Here is a 20,073-nt window from a genome sequence, read left to right on the forward strand (position 1 = left end):
TTCCCGTGCTGATGGACCCAGTTCTCTCACAGCATTTGTGCCTTACTACAAACATAGGTGTCTTCCCCTTGTCAGTTTGATGCTAAGAGCAAAGGCAGGAATTAATATCCCTAATTCAGAAGGGGAAGACGGGAGCAGGCTCTTGGCTAGCAGGTGAAGTACTATTTTGGTTAAGATTAATTTTTACCCAATAATTATAAGCATATCTCAGTAATTGCAGGTCAGCAGCTCAGGCCTGGCAGTCTGCAGAAGCTGAACCACCTCTCACAGAATCCTGGAACCTCAGAGCAGTGGGAATGGGAGAGGACCTGTGCAGCTCCCCCAGTGCAGCCCCCTCCAGCAGTTCACCCAGGACCCCCTTAAGACCCCAAGATGTCTGAGGACCCCCCCCAGGACTCCCCTCTTCTCCTTGTTGCCCTCCATCTCCACACTGATGGCCAGGATTTGAGGGGGACCAGGGGGGTATGGGATGGAATGGGACTCCCACAATGGGCTTACAGACCCCCTGGTCAGTGTGAACCCCCCCCGAATGGGCTCAGGACCCCTCTGATGGCCTCTGGGACCCCCATGGTCAGTATGAGCCCCCCCAAAATGGGCTCAGGACCCCTCTAATGGCCTCTGGGACCCCCATGGTCAGTATGAGCCTCCCCAAATGGGTTCTGGGACCCCCATGGTCAGTGTGAGCCCCTCCTGAATGGGCTCAGGACCCCTCTGATGGCCTCTGGGCCCCCCGTGGTCAGTATGAGCCCCCCCCAAATGAGCTCTGGAACCCCCATGGTCAGTGTGAGCCCCCCCAAATGGGCTCAAGACCCCTCTGATGGCCTCTGGAACCCCCATGGTCAGTATGAGCCCCCCCAAATTGGTTCTGGGACCCCCATGGTCAGTGTGAAACCCCCACAGCAGACTCAGGTCTTCCTAATGCACTCTGGGATCCCCATTTTGGGGAGTGAGACCCTCAGGTTGGGCTTCTGGACCCTCACAGTGGGCTCAGGGACCCCTATGATTGGTGTGAGACCCTCTTGGATGATGTGAGACCCTCCTCCCCCCCTCCCCTTCCCCTCCTCTTTATCTAGTGAGGATGTATCAAGCTGTAGACCAATATGAATGGGTAGTGATGGGCACCTCTGCTGGGCTGTGCATTGGCTGTGAGGGCTCTGCTTTGCATGGCATTCTCAGTCCCACCACAGGCTGAGGACAGGGAGGATAGTGATGAATGAGCAACGTGTCTACGTGAAAATTCTGGTGTTCAAATCAATGTTTTATTCATGGTGTGCAACTTCTAAAGGCATCCTGGAGCTGCAGCGATGACTTGCAGGATTTCATAGAGAACTCTTCCTGGGTTATGTCCCTTGGTGTTACTGTCACTGAAGCAGCAGTTGGTTCTGGGCAGGGATGGGCCAATGGTATGATGTTAATTTGGGAGCAGAGGAGGCTGCTCTGAGCTCATTTGTGCTCCTGTATTAAGGTCAGCTCTCAGTTCCTTCACTTCCTGCAGCTTTTGCTTATGGAGCTGTGTTCTTGCACCAAAGGCCTGCTTCTCTTTGCTGTGTGAGCTCTGTTTGTTTCACAGAAAACACAATTCCTGCTTTCCTCATGGCTTTGTGCTCAGCCTTTCCCAATAGTATTAAGCTCTGGTTGCAGTGTAGCACCAAAGTAAGCACAGCTTTGCCTCAATGTTTGATCTTGGGAGATCAAGGCTCAGCAAACCTGCAGGAGACAGATTCATATCTTGCTGTTTTAGGGCTTTATTGCTTGCAACAGGCCGTACTTAGAATAATGCCTGCCCGTGTTTGAGCACATCAGGGAGCACTCTGCACTGCCTGCTCTCATTGGTGTGATGCTGGGAGGGATTGGAGCAGAGTCAGCCAGGGTTTGGCTGTCAGGATGGATGGAGAACTGTCTGCTCAGAAGGGCTCCTCCATCCTAAAGCTGAATTTCCTCTTGCTGTCAAAAATAGCATGACTCCAAAGGGCAGGCGTGATGCCAACATGAATTTGGAGAAGTGCATGTTAAGGAAGCCTGAGTCCTTCCAAGTTACAGATTGAGCAGGCTGGAAAGAAGTCAGAGCTTGGTGAAGAAGATCCTTCTGTACTTCCTGCCTTTAATTTTCTGTTGTGTTTTTATTTTTAACGTTGCCTTCCTGTGGCTCAATGGGCAGCTCCTGTGCAAGGAACACAGCTGGCAGTGAGGTCATGACACTGCCCGGGGAGTTGCCTGTTCCCCATCCAGCATTGCTCCAGCTCTTCCCCTTTAATACTTAAGTCAGCCAAAAGGTTGGAAGCCTGTGCTGTAAGGTCATGGAATGGTTTGGGCTGGAAGGGCCCTCTGAAGGCTGCCAGGGCTTCAGAGCAGTGAGCAGGGAGCCGCACAGCTCCATCAGTGCTCAGAGCCCTGAGCGTGGCTGTGTGCAGGGATGGGGCAGCACCAGCTCTATGAGCAACCTGTGCAGTGCCTCGCTGCCCTCAGCCCAAAGAGCTTGCTCCTTACACCCACTCTCAGTCTTCCTCTGTTGGTTGGAAGCCATCTCCTCATGTCCTGTGATACAGAGCCTGCAAAAGAGTGCATCCCCTCCTTTCCCACAGCCTCTTTAGATACTGAAGGCTGCTCTCAGCTCTCCTTGCAGCCTTCCCTTCAGCAGCTTCACAGCCCCAGCTCTCAGCCCCTCCTCGTTGGGAGCAGTTTCATCCCTGGGCCCCTCTGTGTGTCTCTTCTCTGGACACACTGCACCAGGTCGGTGTCTGTCCTGTGCTGAGCACTCCCCATCTGGACGCAGTGCTCCAGGTGAGGTGTCCCAACACAGAGCAGAGGGGCAGCTCCCCTCCCTCACCCTGGTGGCTGCAGTGCTGTGGATGCAGCCAGGCTGTGGTTGGCTCTCAGTGCTGTGAGGGCACAGTGCTGCCCTCAGCTGTCCCCCCACACAGGGCCTTTTTGGCAGGGCTGTGCTCCATCCTTCCATCCCCCAGCTCATGGTGAGGTATTGCTATGACACAGGTCAGACCTTGCACTTGAATTTATTGAACCTCGTGAGTCTGAGGTAGGATCCTGGGCTTAAATGCAGAGTGAAACTGAGAAAAATCTCCTGGAGCTCTTGAGCAGCATCTCATTTCTGGAGATGCTGAGGATTTAAATCCAGGGAGGAGAAGGCTGCTGGTGTGGCACTGCACCAACTGTGCTTCAGCACCAAAAGGTTGGAAGGAGCTGCAGTGCAAGTAGTCTGAGTGCTGCCAGCAGCTGTGCTTTGGGAGGTCACAGCAGTGAAATCCTTGAGAAGCCAAAGCCATGCGTGGCACAGCAAAAGGGAAGAATCAACACGAGCAAGCTCAGGGTGCTGAAATGCATTCAGAAGATGGCAACATCTAATTCATGCTCCATACAGCTTACGTTAAAACCTTTTTCTTTTGTTCTTCAGGGTTTCTCAGTCTGATCAGGCTAAAATCCTTCTAAACAGGAGCTGATGGGGAGGAGATTGGTGAACAGTTGTTAGCTTTGCTAACAACTCATTCCTTGTTCCTGCTCTTAAGCATGTAACGCTCTTCTGGTCGCCTCCTGTGCTGCAGCTGTGAAGTACTTGGAAAACCACAGACATCTCCACGAGTTTGGTTCTTCCCTTTTTGAATGATGCACTTTGCCTGTCCTTTGGCAAATAGCGTAGCATAACTTTTGAAAGAATGAAGTGAATGAAGCACGTCTGGGATTCACGGTGACCTAAACCCAGGGTTAGCAGAGCACGTGGTGAGATCAGCAGTGTGTGAACATGAGCTCCCCATGGAGCTCTGCACTGCTCCCAGCACAGGGCTCTCCAGTTGCAGGCAAACTGGGAACTGCTTGAGAGAGCCCAGCTGAGGGTGCAGAGATGGTGGGGGCCTGGAGCAGCTCCTGCTGGGGACAGGCTGAGAGCACCAGGGCTGCGCACATGGAGGAGAGAAGGCTGAGGGGGTCTGAGCAGTGCTGGTGGATATCTGAAGGGTTGGGGTCAGGAGGAGGGGGCTGGGCTGTGTTTGGTGGTGCCCAGCACCAGGACAAGGGGCAGAGGTCACAGACTGGAGCCCAGGGAGTTTTGTGTGAGTGTGAGGAAGAGCTCTGTGCTGTGAGGGTGGCAGAGCCCTGGCACAGCTGCCCAGAGAGGTGGGGAAATCTCCTTCTGTGCAGAGATCCAAACCTGCTGGGATGCTCTGTGCGCAGCTGCTGCAGGGAACTGCTGGGGGGGGGGGGTTGCACTTAGGGAGCTGCACAGCTTCCTTCCACTCCCATAGCTCTGAGGTTCTGAGGTATGACAAAGGGGGGGTGGACCAGGTGAACTCTGGAGATGCAGAATGAAGGAGACATGAGAGGAACTGGTCCTGGAACAGAAATCTGTTGGCTTGTGTCCTTGTTAAGGTAAAAAACTGCTAACTGTAAGCTGTACACAAACATCCTGACTGTGTCTGAATTTGCCATGCCTCTAAGCCTTCCCATGGACGATGCTGGAGGTGGCTGTGTGCCCCACAGGACCACACAGCTGGGCTGCACTCTTTCATGCAATCCCAGAATGATTTGGGTTGGATGGGATCTTTAAAGGCTGCCTGCAGTGAGCAGGGAGCCCCACAGCTCCATCAGTGCTCAGAGCTCTGAGTGTGGCTGCATGCAGGGATGGGGCAGCACCAGCTCTATGAGCAACCTATGCAATGCCTCACTGCCCTCAACATGAAGACCTTGCTCCTTACATCCAATCTAAACCTCCCTCTGTTAGCTGGAAACCATCTCCCCTAATCCTATCACACAGAGCCTGCCCAAGAGCCCATCCCCTTCTATCCTATAGCCCTTCCCCCCCTTAGTCTTGTTTGCTGGAGAACTGAATCATTCTGGTTGTGCATCCCCCGTGGGTGTGTGCCAGTTGCAGAGATCGGAGCTCATACTGGAGTGTGGGTGATGGTGTTTTTGCTTTCTGTTTCCTGGCTTTTTCAGAGCCAGCTTTAGTGGCTCTGTAGCTTGCCAGTGAGCATCGGGTTGAGTTTTGGAAGGCATTTCCTTGGCTGGTACTGTGATAGCCCAAATGATTGCTGATTTTATTTCAAGGTCTGCTTGAATCAGAAATACTCTTCCTTGAATGATGGTCAGAAGAGAAGTGGAGCAAGCAGGAGAACATGGCTTAAAAGTCCAGCAGCAGAGCAGTGCTTTCACCCTGTGCACAGCTGGTGTAATTAACAAGTAGGATTGCTGGAAAGAAGCTGCCTTTCCTTGTGCAGCTTGTGTTGCACAGCCAGACTTGGGACAACTGACTGATCCAGGATCTGGGGATAATATTGGTGCTGAAAATCCTGAGGAATAAATGCCTGTGATGTGAGGTAGCAGCATGATGTTATGTATTAAACTGGCAGCTTTCCCCAGCCTGTTGGTTGCTGAGCAGCTCGGCACATCTTTAAAATGGATCATAGTTGACTGAAAGTGTCAGCTTGGGAGTGTGAACGAGCAGGATGTGACGCTGGCAGGGGGGAAATGAGTGGAAAGGCAGGGGATGGCTGCTGTAGATCACAAGGTGATGCTTGGCATGCTCTTAACACTGGGAAAGAAGCATCAGGACAGCGTTTGGGGATCTGGCAGCTTGGAAAGCAAATGGGATCCAGGGCTCCATCAGCAGAGGGGTGGCCAGCAGGGACAGGGAGGGGATTGTCCCTCTCTGCTCTGCCCTCATGAGGCCCCATCTGCAGTACTGCATCCAAGTGTGGAGCCCCCAGTGCAAGAAAGACAGGGAGCTGTTGGAGAGGGTCCAGAGGAGGGCCATGTAGATGATCAGAGGCTGCATCATCTCCCCTACAAAGTCAGGCTGAGGGAGCTGGGCTTGTTCAGCCTGGAGAAGAGAAGGCTGTGGGGTGACCTCATTGCAGCCTTTCAGGACCTAAAGGGAGCCTATAAACAGGAGGGGAGTCAACTCTGTGAAAGGATAGATAACAGCAGGAAATGGTTTGAAGTTGAAAGAGGGAAGATTGAGGTTGGATGTCAGGGGGAAATTCTGTACAGAGAGAGTGGTGAGGTGCTGGAACAGCTGGCCAGAGAGGCTGTGGATGCCCCATCCATCCCTGGAGGTGTTCAAGGCCAGGTTGGATGGGGCCCTGGGCAGCTTGGGCTGGTATGAAATGTGGAGGTTGGTGGCCCTGCCTGTGGTGGGAGAGTTGGAGCTTTGATGATCCTTGAGGTCCCTTCCAACCCAAACCATTCTGTGTATCTGTGATTGGGGCCAATTGAGACAACGACTGGGGCCTTCCAGCCTGCTGCAAGTGGTTTTTGGTAGGCCGCAGCATTTAGGCCATAAAACACAGCCCTGGATTTCAGCCACATGTTGCCATGCATGCTGCACTGGGCCGTGTGCTGCTCACACCCAGCTGCTCCTGAGCTGCAGGTGGGACTGCTGAAGGAGTTCACATCCAGCTCACAAAGCATCCTGCAGCCTCTGCCATCGCAGCACGCTGGTGTGTGCATGGGGCAGCTCTTCTCAAACACTGCACAGTGCTCGGCCAACAGCTTGAAATAGCTCCTGGTCTCGGTTACTGCTATAATTACCCGTGTCATTTCATCTGTCTCATGATTTGCATATCGTTTTGCAGATGTCCAGATGGAGAGGAAGATAAATTTGCAGTCGCTCTGAACCTGAATTTGTGAAGAACGCGTGTTTTTTTTTAAGTGAAATTTGCTGCTGAGGGTTTGGGTGTTATGTCTGAGAGCTGGCACACAGAGCAGGGGGTGAGGTCAGCACTGAGTGCAGAGGAGCAGCACGTGTCCCACTCTGCTGTGAGCAGAAAAGGGTGGACATATAAAGATGTTAATCACAGAATTGCCAGGGTTGGAAGGGACCTCAAGGATCATGAATCTCCAACCCCCTGCCACATGCAGGGCCACCAGCCATCCTACCTAATGCCAGACCAAGCTGCCCAGGGCGCCATCCAATCTGGCCTTGAACACCTCCAGGGATGGATGGGGCATCCACAACCTCTCTGGGCAGCTGTTCCAGTACCTCACCACTCTCTCTGTAAAGAATTTCCCCCTGACGTCCAACCTAAATCTCCCTTCCCTCAACTTCAAACCATTTCCCCTTGTTCTGCTGTCACTCACCCTTTCAAAGAGTTGATTCCCCTCCTCTTTGTAGGCTCCCTTAATGGGAGATGAGTTGCTGATGGAAGGGCTGTGATCCTGCAATCCAAGGGCTGTGATAAGGCAGCCGCTGCTGGATGCCAGGCAGTTGCTGCAGAAGTGGTGTCAGCCTGCAGGTTACCCGGAAGACCTTTAAATCATTGCCTGAAACAGCATTTTGCTACTGTGGGATGTACTGAGGCCAATGCTGGGTCAGGAAGGGGAACCTTTCAGCTTTGGTGGGGCAGAGTCTTTGTGCTGTTAAACAGGATGGTGGAGTTTGATAGAGGAGTTTGGGTTTTGTCCACAGATCAAATGGTGCTTGGGCAGTTGTTCAACTTTTGGCAATTTCTGTGAAGTTTTGGGTGATCTGAAAACACGCAGGGAATGAAATTCCCTTTTGACAGTGGCATGAAGAGGCAGCAGAGGGTTGAGGAGGGAACTGAAGGGAGAACACTGGTCATAATGCTGAGTTATATGGCAATAAATCCCCAAAGTATCTGTTAGCTTCCTTTGCTGATGTGTTGTTTACTGCCTCAGTGTGCTGCTGTGGGAATCCTGAGCTTCCTATGGCACAGCTGAGCCTCAGAGGGGTGGCTGGATGGATGATGTGTGTGCTGGAAGGCAAGGAAGTGGAAAAGAGCAACAACTGTGGGACTGGTTTTAGGGCTGCCTGTGGCCTACGAGTGGGATGAGGGTTTTTAAGTGATTAAAATCAACCTGGAAGGTCTGAAGTGATGATCCCAGTCCCTGATGCTCGTGTGTGTGTGCTGCAGCCCTGGCTGAGGGCCTTTCCTTAGGAGTTTTCTCTGTTTGTGAGGGGATTTCCCAATGAGAGACATGCACAGAGTGTGGCTCACAGCTTCGTGGTGCTGGAGCTGACAGCAAAGTATTGCAGAGCTGTGAGCAGCTGACTGTTCTTGGGAGGCTGAAGGCTTGGGGAGCTTTCCAGGACACAATGGAATCATAGAATCCTTAGAGTTGGAAGGGAAATCTGAGAGCCATCCGTTCCAACTCCCTGCAATGCACAGGGACACCACAGCTCCATCAGGCTGCCCAGGGCCTGATCCAGCCTGGCCTTCAAAGCCTCCAGGGATGGAGCATCAACCACATCTCTGGGCAACCTGTGCCAGTGCCTCACCACCCTCACTGTGAAAGACTTTTTCCTTAGATCCAACCTAAATCTCTTCACACTTGAAGCCATTTCCCCTTGTTCTGCCACCACAGACCCTGCTCAAGGATCTGTCCCCTCCTTTCCTGCAGCTCCTTGTTAGATACAGGCTGCTCTCACATCACCTCACAGCCTTCTCTTCTCCAGCTGCACAGCCCCAGCTCTCAGCCTGTCCTATGGAAGCTGTTCCATCCCTGGAATTATTTTTGTGAGAGAAGAGCAAAGGTAAAGAAGAAAAGCAAGGAAGAAAAAAAGAAAGGTGTTTTTAGTAATTTTATATCTATTTGCAAACATACTGGCTGATGAAACACTGTAAATCTGCAGGCTCTTGGATTCCTTTACATTTTGCTCATGCTGAAGTTCCTCAGGTGCTTTGCCAGCCTTCTCCTGCACGGCAAAAGTGTTCCAATCCCTTCTGACAGCTGTTTGAAAGGCTTTGAAGCTGGAAGTCATTAAGTAAAGATGAGCAATGGATTTATCAGCCCTTCATTCCTCGTGTAACAGCTTCATTATTTGCTGGACAACTGAGAGCTCCTTTTTTCAGGGATGTGAAGCCACGGAGCAGGCAGTGATGGGCAATGGGACTGTCCTTGGTGCTGGGATTCCAGCACAAACTGAACAGAACTGAGGTTGGAGTGACACTGTGCTGCCTGCAGGGCCAAGACTGGGGCTGGATGCGATCTTTAAAGGCTGTTTGGTCCCACTGCCTGCAGTGAGCAGGGAGCCGCACAGCTCCATCAGTGCTCAGAGCCCTGAGCGTGGCTGTGTGCAGGGATGGGGCAGCACCAGCTCTATGAGCAACCTGTGCAGTGCCTCGCTGCCCTCAGCCCAAAGAGCTTGCTCCTTACACCCACTCTCAGTCTTCCTCTGTTGGTTGGAAGCCATCTCCTCATGTCCTGTGACACAGAGCCTGCAAAAGAGTGCATCCCCTCCTTTCCCACAGCCTCTTTAGATACTGAAGGCTGCTCTGAGCTCTCCCTGCAGCCTTCCCTTCTCCATCTGCACGGCCCCAGCTCTCAGCCCCTCCTCGTTGGGAGCAGTTTCATCCCTGGGCCCCTCTGTGTGTCTCTCCTGTGGACACACTGCACCAGGTCGGTGTCTGTCCTGTGCTGAGCACTCCCCATCTGGACGCAGTGCTGCAGGTGAGGTGTCCCAGCACAGAGCAGAGGGGCAGCTCCCCTCCCTCACCCTGGTGGCTGCAGTGCTGTGGGTGCAGCCAGGCTGTGGTTGGCTCTCAGTGCTGTGAGGGCACAGTGCTGCCCTCAACTGTCCCCCCACACAGGGCCTTTTTGGCAGGGCTGTGCTCCATCCTTCCATCCCCAGCTCGTACTGATGGTTACTGGGGGTGCAAGACTTAACGTGAGCGTTCTTCTGAAATGGGGTAACGTGATGCTGGGCTCAGCTCTGAGCTCCATGCAGGGCAGTCTGGGCTGACCCTAGGCTGTGCCAGGGTGGGGGCTGAGCAGGTTGAGTGCAGCCCAGCTCTGTGCCAGCCCTGCACTCCAGGAGCTGTTCCTCTTCTGGCTGCCTTGCTGCCTCCATAGCGATGGGGGCCCCAGGCTGGATGTGAAATACGCCTATTGTTGCTGCAATTATTCTTGGAACAAGTGAAAATGACCTTTTAGGTTTCCTTGACAACCTATAACTTTCTTTTGAAGTGATGTCAAGAAAACAAACGTGTTCTTGACTGAGGTACAAGTCTCACAGCTGAGTCTGAGGGCTGCAGAGCAGAGGGGCTGTTAACCCCTAACGCAGTAGGGCAGGGGTAATTAAAAAGAGTTCATTACAAGTTTATCTGGTGGCCAGTGATGGCTTTGCAGGGTGTTTGTCACATACAGCCCGACTCCCTGTTCTGTTTGAATAAAGGGATGTGTGGAAGCTTGTTTGGGAAAGTTGTTGACCCTGCGTTCCCTCTGGTTAGCAATAACTTTCTAACATTTTTTTTTTTTTTCAGGATAGAGAGAGGGAATTCACACTGGATGAAGATAATTATCTGAAGCTGGGTGTATTCCAGGAACCATAACCCAAATGTTTCTCTGTCTGTGGAGAAGATCTCACGTTTGAAATCACTTCTACAGAAGGTACTGCATCTGCCTTTCCTTTTAACTGGAGTGGTTGTGAGTGAGATTGTTCTTCCTATTCAATACCTGGAGGCATTTGAGAGGGTCCTGTGATGCTGCTGGAAAGCTCCTGGTGAGGTTCTGTGATCTAATACTGCAAAGACAAAGCGGTCTTACACAAATGAAGGTTTCCCAGGGGGACTGGGCTGTGAGTGATGTTGTTTCCTATGGCAGAGCACTCATTCTGTTCAACTTTTAGGTAGTGAGAAGGCATTCTTAAAGCTCCAACAAGGGCTTGGGGGAGTTGTATAGGTGATCTGTGAACAGAGGTGCTGCTGGAGCTGATCATGGTTGGAACAGCTTGTCCACAGAGGTTGAGGGTTCCCCATCTCTGGGGCATTCAGGGCCAGGTGGGATGGGATCATGAACAGCCTGATCTGACCCCCTCCAACCAAAGCTGTTTTGTGATAGCTTTGGTAGCTGCCACACCTGCTGGTTTGAAACAGGAGAAAATGGTTCTAGAAGCCATTTAAAAGCTGTAGCACGTGGGTGGTAACAAGATATTTGTGGTCATCTGTGCCAGCAAAATATAGAGAAATAGAAAACAGTTGGCAGTCACAGAGCAGCCCACTGACAAGCACGGTTGTTGTGGAGATGTAGCTGGCTCAGGGCTGGGATCTGCTCCCACTGGTGACATGGGGGGGGATCAACAGAGTGAGGGGATACTGCCAGTCATCAGCTGAGTGCTTTGTTCTGAACCAGAGTGGCTGCAAAGCAGTTTTGGGGGGGGGGAGAGGACAGGGGGTGTCTCTTACAAACCTCCTTCCTGTGAGCTGCTCTCACAAACCTAGTGTTTGAGGAGAGCAGAGCTTTGGGACTCCATAACCTCCTATGGCAGTAAGTTCCACCAGTTTTTTTCTTCCTGTGTGGACCCTAATGATAATTAATGCTCGGTTCTGCCTGTTTTATAATTGGCTGCACGATATCTTTGAGGTGTCTCCATTCTTTGGTTTGTAGGAAGCTGTAAATACCCGCCCGTTCAACTCCTCAGTCCCACTTGTGCCTTTCTTAGTCCCGTGCTGTTTTTCTGAGCTGAACTCATCCATCAAACTGAGCTGAATGCATCTTCCCTGGGAAGCTGTGCGTGTTCTACTTCTGCTCAGTCTCTTTCAGGAGACGCTGCTCCAACCAGCTGTACTTGTTCCAGCTCTGTTGGCTCTTCTCACAGAAGCAAACCAGACCGGCACTCGAGATGCAAACACACGATAGTCAGAAGTGATGTCATACCTTCTGTTTACTTGCTTATTATTCTTCCTTGTGATAACTCCTGATGCTCCTTGTTCCCCCTTCTCCTATCATTCTCATCCTGGTTCTAAGCTCCCTTTAGGAGGGGAGATCTCCCTGCTGCTGTCCCTTCTCCAGGCTGCACTCCCCCCCCTCAGCCTGTCCCATGCAGAAAGAGGGAACAATTTTTAACCCTGCAGAGAAGGACCTGGGGGTCCTGGTTGATGAAGAACTGAACAGGAGCCAGCAGTGTGCTCTTACAGCTCGAAAAGTAAATGGTGTCCAGGACTCCATCAGCAGAGGGGTGGCCAGCAAGGACAGGGAGGGGATTGTCCCTCTCTACTCTGTCCTCGTGAGGCCCCATCTGCAGCACTGCATCCAGGTGTGGGGCCCCCAGTACAAGAAAGACAGGGAGCTGTTGGAGAGGGTCCAGAGGAGCCACAAAGATGATCTGGGGGCTGGAGCACCTCCCCTACAAAGACAGGCTGAAGGAGCTGGGCTTGTTCAGCATGGAGAAGAGAAGGCTGTGGGGTGACCTCATTGCAGCCTTCCAGGACCTAAAGGGAGCCTACAAACAGGAGGGGAGTCAACTCTTTGAAAGGGTGGATAACAGCAGGACAAGGGGAAATGGTTTGAAATTGAAGGAAGGAAGATTGAGGTTGGATGTCAGGGGGAAGTTCTTTGCTCTGAGAGCAATGAGGTGCTGGAACAGCTGGCCAGAGAGGCTGTGGATGCCCCATCCATCCCTGGAGGTGTTCAAGGCCAGGTTGGATGGGGCCCTGGGCAGCCTGGGCTGCTATGAAATGTGGAGGTTGGTGCTTGTGGTGGGAGAGTTGGAGCCTTGATGATCCTTGAGGTCCCTTCTAACCCAAACCATTCTGTGATTCTGTGTGATTCTTCCCAGAGCAGTCAGCACTGGCACAGGGCAGTTGGGGTGGGGGGGGTCCTCTGTTCCCTGGAGGTGTTCCAGGACCGTGGGGATGTGACACTTGGGATCACAGGCAGTGACCACAGTGGGATGGGTTGGAGTTGGACTCGATGATCTTAGTGCTTTGTTCCAACCTTCATGCTTTTCTTTAATATCAATTAAATATGTAAAATCCCTGTTGGGGATTTCAGGTGAACCATCGATCTGTCCTTGTCCGTCTGTACATTTTCAGCTGTGTGTTCACAAATTGCATAACAGTTTGCTTTAAACAAACTTTCTGTAGTCAAGTTGGACTTGAAGTTCACCAGGTTAAATGGTGGCTTTGATTCCCTCCAGTAGTTGTTTAGCAGCTGTGTTTTAAAGCTGTAGAGCTCTTTGAATGCTGTCTAGCTCCAGTGATCTGTTGTCATCCGACTCACAGGTGTGTTCTGAACGTCTCTTTATCAATCCTACAATCAGAGAAAACTTCTCCTTTCACAAAAAAAATATTATTTATGCTTACAGAGAGAAAAAAGAAAGGGAATTTCCTATTAAAAAGTGGAGTGAAAGCCTTATAGAAGCCAGTTCATTTCAGGAATCCGTGCCTGGTAAGTCTGGAGAGGCTGAAGGATGTGAGACCCAGAGAGGATCTCCACCTGTGGTACAGTGCTGATATGACACTTTACCTTTGTGCTTTCACTAAAGAAAAGTCTAAAGAAGGACTCAGGAACATTCTCTTTTTGGAAACATGCAGGATAATGTACTGCTCTCAGCACTTCCATGTGTTTCCACTTAGTTACTAAGTGGAAAACGTTCAGTCTTTTATTTTATCAGGAACAGGCTTAAATAAGCTTAAATAAGGAGTCTGTAAATCTTGGTCATTTCCTCCCAGTTTCCAGGAGGAGATGCCAGCACTCATTTCTGGTCCTCCAATGGCTTTTTTTGCTGATCTTGTTGTATGGAGAGCATTCTGGAAGGTAGGAGATCGGTGTGCTTGCATGTACCCATGTGCAGACAGCAAAGCTCGGGGCAGCAATAATCCCAGACAAAATAAAGCAGATGTGGAAGACCCAAATATACTCAATCTCTTTCCAGCCTCCAGGGTCTCTTTCCGGCCTTGAAGGTGAATCTGTGGTTCTGTTCTATGGTTCCATGACTTCGAAACACACACGGTTAGAGGACTCTGTTTTTCTTCATGTTGTTAATCATCTACCCCAGAGTCTGTGCTGTCACGGGTTGCTTTGTGTGTTGTGCTGGTTCGTGTCTGAAGCCTCTGCATACCTTCTAAATATTAAAAAATTCCTGCAGTGTAGTGTTGGCAAATAGAGAGTGTTTGAGTGACAGTTTAATTCTACAGCAGTTAATCTTCAGAAATGGCATTGCATGGTTAGAGAGAATTCGTCTCCTGAAATCCTTAGGCTTTTCCCCATGGTTGGATGCTGCAGCTCGGAAATAACGTAGGCCTTTTGTGGAAGGCCTTCAGATGTTTGCAGCTGCGTGTGGGGTGAGCAGCAGCACCTGTGATGTGGGGATGTCAGGACAAAGGCACACTCTGCACATGTTGGACCCTCATCTTAACTGTAAGCATAATAACATGCCATTGCATACCATCTCTGCAGGTGTCTGATACCCACCGTTAACACAGAATGGCTAGGGATGGAAGGGATCTCAAGGAGCATGAAGCTCCAACCCCCTTTCTGCATGCAGAGCCACCAACCTCCACATTTCACACCAGCCCAGGCTGCCCAGGGCACCATCCAGCCTGGCCTTGAACACCTCCAGGGATGGACAGGGCATCCACAGCCTCTCTGGCCAGCTGTTCCAGCACCTCACTACTCTCCCTGTAAAGAACTTCCCCCTGACATCCAACCTCAATCTTCCCTCCTTCAACTTCAAACCATTTCCCCTTGTCCTGCTATTATCTACCCATTAGTTTATTTTAATAACCCAATAGAAAGATGGTGGCTGGAAATATTTCACCATCTATTCCTGTGTAGAATGACCAGACTAACAAGATGTGGCTCCTCAGAGGTGTGCATGTCATCCTTCTTGCCCACAAAGCAGGAGGAGGGAGAGGGGACATATTATTGCCTAGAGTGCTCTGCAGGGTGAGAGATGAGTTTATGGACTATCACAACTTTAATCCTGCTGCAGGATTGCCAGAGCTCCTCTTGCTCGGTGCCCACCTGTAGGATCATCCCACTTCTGTACTGTTTCTTGTTGCCTTTTGCACTGCTGAGGGCAATCTGTGGACTGGACAAGCATCGTAGAATGAATCATAGAATGGTCTGGGTTGAAAAGGACCACAATGCTGATCCAGTTTCAACTCCCTGCTATGGGCAGGGCCACCAACCTCCACATTTAATACCAGCCCAGGCTGCCCAGAGCCACATCTAGCCTGGCCTTGACTGCCTCCAGGGATGGGGCATCCACAACCTCCTTGGGCAACCTGTTTCCATCTCTTATAGTGTAAATTTCAACTATTTTGAAACAACAAGAATGCAAACCTCAACCCCAACGTGTTCATCATCATTCTGATTTAGCTTTTTTTTCTTTCTCCTCGTCGTCTGAGGAAGGAAAGTGAAACTTGAGCAGCGATGTAACAGAGATTGTTTTGGATACATCCACGTCTGTCAGTGACCCCTTGGTATCTCAGGCCAATTTTGCTTCTACTACAAATAAAGACAGGCTGCTGGTGGTGGATAACAGCTCGCTGAGGAAATACCCAGTTAAGGAAAGATTATTTTAAGCCGTTCACAGCTGTTAATCTCTACAACATCCTTGCAGTGCTGAGGATGTACCCAGTTTTACGAAATTGGAAATGCAAGCGTGGGGACCATAAGTGAATGTTGGTCGATGGTAGGAATGAGGTTTTCTGTGATGTGACGTTAGGTGAAGGAATGGCAAGTTGTCAGAAAGGAGCACTGCTACTAAAACGAAGGAAATTCAAGTTCGTTTTGAATAACTAGTTATGGTCTAGTCCTTCGTACTTCTTAATTGCTTTTTGTTTGGTGGCTGAAGCCCTCCACAAAGTGCTGCCACGTCAATAAGCACAAGATGTGGATCTGACCCTGCAGCTCAAATCCAGCCTTCCTCCTAACACTTCCCAGACTGTCACTAAACCATGGTCCTTAGTGATGTCCTTTAGTGCCATGTCCACACGTCCCTTCAGTGCCCCCAGGCATGGGATGCCCCCTGCTGCCCCCTGCACCCAATTTGTGAGCAAATTCTTCCTGATCTCCACTCTAAACCTCCCTTGGCACGACTTGAGGCCATTTCCTCACATCCTTTCACCTGTATCCCAAGAGGAGAGGCAGGCACTCATCTCCTTATCCTTTCAGGCAGTTGTAGAGAGTGATGAGGTCTCAGCCTACTCTTTTTCAGACTGAACAACTCCGACATTCTCATCTGATCCTCATATATCCTATTTTCTAATACCTCCACCAGCCTCGTTGCTTTGATTGAGCAACTTGTATTTACAGTCTTTCTTGTAGAGAGAGACCCAAAGCTGTAGGGTCGCCATGATGGAGATGTAGGGTTACCATGAAGAGCACTTGAGTTGCCATGATGGAGGTGTGGGGTTGCCATGAAGAGCACTTGGGTTGCCATGATGGAGCTGTAGGGTTACCATGAAGAACTGTAGGGTTGCCATGATGGAGCTGGAGGGTTGCCCTGAAGAACTGTAGGGTTGTTCTGAAGAGCTGTGGGGTTGCCATGATGGAGGTGTAGGGTTGCCATGAAGAGCTGTGGGGTTTCCATGATGGAGCTGTAGGGTTGCCATGGTGGAGCTGTAAGGGTTGCCATGATGGAGCTGTAGGGTTACCATGAAGAGCTGTAAGGGTTGCCATGATGGAGCTGTAGGGTTACCATGAAGAGCTGTAGGGTTACCATGATGAAGGTGTGGGGTTGCCATGAAGAGCACTTGGTTTGCCATGATGGAGCTGTAGGGTTGCCATGAAGAGCTGTGGGGTTGCCATGATGGAGCTGTAGGGTTGCCATGAAGAGCTGTAAGGGTTGCCATGATGGAGCTGTAGGGTTACCATGAAGACCTGTAGGGTTGCGATGGTGGAGCTGTAGGGTTTCCATGAAGAGCTGTAGGGTTGCCATGATGGAAGTGTAGGGTTGCAGTGAAGAGCTGTAGGGTTGCCATGAAGAGCTGTAAGGGTTGCCATGGTGGAGCTGTAGGGTTGCCATGATGGAACTGCAGGGTTTCTATGATGGAGCTGTAGGGTTTCCATGAAGAGCTGTAAGGGTTGCCATGGTGGAGCTGTAGGGTTGCCATGGTGGAGGTGTAGGGTTGCCATGATGGAGCTGTAGGGCTGCCATAAAGAACTGTAGGGTTTCTATGATGGAGCTGTAGGGTTGCCATGATGGAGGTGTAGGTTTAACATGAAGAGCTTTAGGGTTACCATGAAGAGCTGTGGCATTGCCATGAAAAGCTGTTGGGTTGCCATGATGGAGCTGTTGGGTTGCCATGAAGAGCTGTAAGGGTTGCCATGGTGGAGCTGTAAGGGTTGCCATGGTGGAGCTGTAGGGTTGGCATGATGGAGCTGTAAGGTTGCCATGATGGAGCTGTAGGGTTTCTATGATGGAGCTGTAGGGTTGGCATGATGGAGCTGTAGGGTTTCTATGATGGAGCTGTAGGGTTACCATGAAGAGCTGTTGGGTTGCCATGATAGAGCTGTTGGGTTGCCATGGTGGAGCTGTAAGGTTGCCATGATGGGGCTGTAGGGTGCCATGATGGAGCTGTAGGGTTGCCATGGTGGAGCTGTAAGGTTGCCATGATGGGGCTGTAGGGTGCCATGATAGAGCTGTTGGGTTGCCATGGTGGAGCTGTAAGGTTGCCATGATGGGGCTGTAGGGTTGCTTATGCAACGCAGTACTTGAAGCCTGGGCTCACCAGCACCAACTACAAGAGAAGCAGCTCTTTTGCAGTCCTGCTGGCCACACTGTTGCTTATACAAGCCAAGATGCCATTGACCTTCCTAGCTATCCAGGCACGCTGTTGGCTCGTGTTCAGCTGCCAACCAACACCCCCAGGTGCTTTTCCTCCCTCAGCTTTCAACCGTTCAGCCCAACACCTGCAGCTCTGCGTGGGGCTGGTGCGACTGAAGCGTGACACAGTTTGAGCTGGTTTCATGCTGTACAGCTGGACGTGGCCCAGCAATCCCAGACTATTCAGATCCTTCTGAAGCCGTCATAGAACCTCGTGAGACTGCAAGGATTGTTGAGTCCAACTCCTCGCTCCGCACAGCATCACCCAAAACACAAACCTTGTCTGTCCAAATGCTCCCTGAGCTCTGTCATTTTGGGGTCATGACCACCGTGCTGGGGAACCTGTTCTATGCCCACTGCTCTCTGGTGCAGAACTTTTTCCTAACCCCTCACCTGACCCTCCCTGACCTCCCTCCCTGATCCTCAATTGCGTGTTGTACACAAACTTAATTGGTGTATGCCTTCAAGTCTTGTATCCAGGTCATTGATGAAGGCATGGAAGAGAACTGACCCAAAAATGGAGCCCTGCAGAACTCCAGCAGAGTGGTCCACCCCATCCACCAGCTTAGTGTAACCCTACTGACTACAAAACTCTGAGCACAACCCATCAGCCAGTTACTCACCCAGGAAGTTATGTTTTTGACTAGCTGTATGCTACGTTGTTGTCCAGAAGGATGCTGTGAAGCCGTGCTGAAACCCAAAAGGATAACATCAGCTGGCTTTCTGTGGTCAGTTAGGTGGGCAACCCATCACATAAGAAGGCTAAATTGGTTAAACAGGACCTTCCCCTTATGAACCCATGTTGACTGTGACCAATGACTGCACTGTCTTTCAGGTGTTTTGCCAGGCACCAAGGTGAGACTGGCAGGCCTGTAATTAATTACCAGGGTCTTCTTTCTTGCCCTACTTGAAAACTGGGATGATATTTGCCAGCTTCTATAGAGTCACAGAATGATTAAGGTTGGAAAAGACCTCTAAGGTCAAATCCAGCCATCAGCCCACCCCACTGTGCCTTCTGAACCGTGTCATTAACTGCCACATCTGTGTGTTTCTTCCAGTTGACTGAGACCTCTCTAAATCATCTCACGATGACATCAGACAGCTCTCTGAGTATCCTGGAATAAATCCCATTGGGCCCCTTAGATTTACACCCATCCAGCTGGAGCAGCAAATCCTGCACAAGTTTGAGGTTCACTGGGGGTTTATCATTCCCACAATCTTGCTCCTCCACCTGAGGATCTGGGAGTCCCAGAACCCATCTTAGGTATTGAAGACAGAGCAGCAAGCTGGTTAAATGGAGAAACTTTGGGCAATTCACCAAAAGTGAGTGGAAATGTCTGTACTTAACAGCAGAGTTTTGTACCTGGGGAATTTGGAGGTAGGGTTAAAAACTGGATGAGTTCCTTGCTACATTAAGGGAGGAGGAACTGATTCATCCCTTTGATGTACATCCGTTTATTGACCTGATGTCTTTCTGTCCTAAGATAGAGGTGGTCTGGGTGTTGTAGCTTGGTGAATGCTGAACACAGTACTGTTCTTTAGGCTTCAGGACATACCAATGAGGGCCTGCTGATCTGGGGACTGGGACCTCCTCAACAGCAAAGCATGCACGTGAAAAACAGTTCCCTCCTGCAGAGACCAAGCTGAGATCTGTAAGAAGATTCAGCAGTTCTGCAAGAGGAAACAAACAAGCAGACCACGTGATTATTCAGCCTGCATGGGTTTGTTCCTTCCCCTGCTCTGAGCAGAAAATAGTGTCCTGGCCTCTGAGGAAGAGGCTTGTGCTTCAGAAAGGGCCACTTCTGCTTTTGTCCTCATTCAGTTACAACTTTGCACTGTTGGCTTTCACAGTCACCGAGCTCCTCGTGGTGAGCAGGGTGTGCTTCCTTTCCTCACCTCCCATGACTGACTTCCCTACGTGGCTCTGTTTGATGTTATGTTTCCAAAAGTGGCCTCTGCAGAAGAGTGAAGTGTGCCTTTCAGCTGCAGAGAGCCCTCTGCTTTGTGAGAGCACAGGGTTGTGTTAACCAACCCCATCCAAACCCAAAGCTGTGGCACAGATCTGCACTGCATGCTTTATATGTTTTAAAACCAGCAGAATCCCCTTCTCCGTGGTCTTCATTCCTGGAAATGTGCATATTTTTTATTTTTTGCCTTTAGAGGTATGAGGTGCCCCAGTTTGATTTAATTTCCTGCTTTTCCTTTCTTGGGCTGTGCAGAGCAAGGGAAGGATGCTCCTCTTGTTTCTCACTGACTCCCCATCTTCCTCTGCTTCTTCTGATGTATGGTGACCTTGCATTCCTTAACTTGAGCAGTGAGTTTAGTGCTTAGAATTATGCTATTTAGAAGTTCCTCAGCTTTGTTTCCTGTTGTGTGGGTTCATTTCCTAACACCAGAAATGGACTTTATTTCTTGTTCTGCATCCTGGCTCTACGAGATCACCCCATCCCTTCCACATGGGATGGCTGCAGTGCCCGGGGGTCCTGCTGAGCAGTGGATGCTGCTGTGGTTCCTCAATGAAGCTCAGGTTCTCTCTGGGGACATCTCATTTC

General features: G+C 50.6%; 1 protein-coding gene across 5 annotated transcripts in view; it reads left to right on the forward strand.

Annotated features, from left to right (window-relative positions):
* PPP6R2 (protein phosphatase 6 regulatory subunit 2) overlaps positions 1-20,073 on the forward strand; it is a 71,688-nt gene that overhangs the window by 8,975 nt on the left and 42,640 nt on the right. For all 5 annotated transcript variants that reach the window (XR_016460745.1, XR_016460747.1, XM_090127948.1 and 2 more), the window contains exon 2: positions 10,230-10,356. The gene's annotated coding sequence lies outside the window, so the exon portion shown is untranslated. The remainder of the gene's footprint in view (positions 1-10,229; positions 10,357-20,073) is intronic.

This window comes from Phasianus colchicus, chromosome 1, assembly GCF_987193195.1.
Source record: "Phasianus colchicus chromosome 1, bPhaCol1.hap1.1, whole genome shotgun sequence".
Taxonomy (NCBI): Eukaryota; Metazoa; Chordata; class Aves; order Galliformes; family Phasianidae; genus Phasianus; species Phasianus colchicus.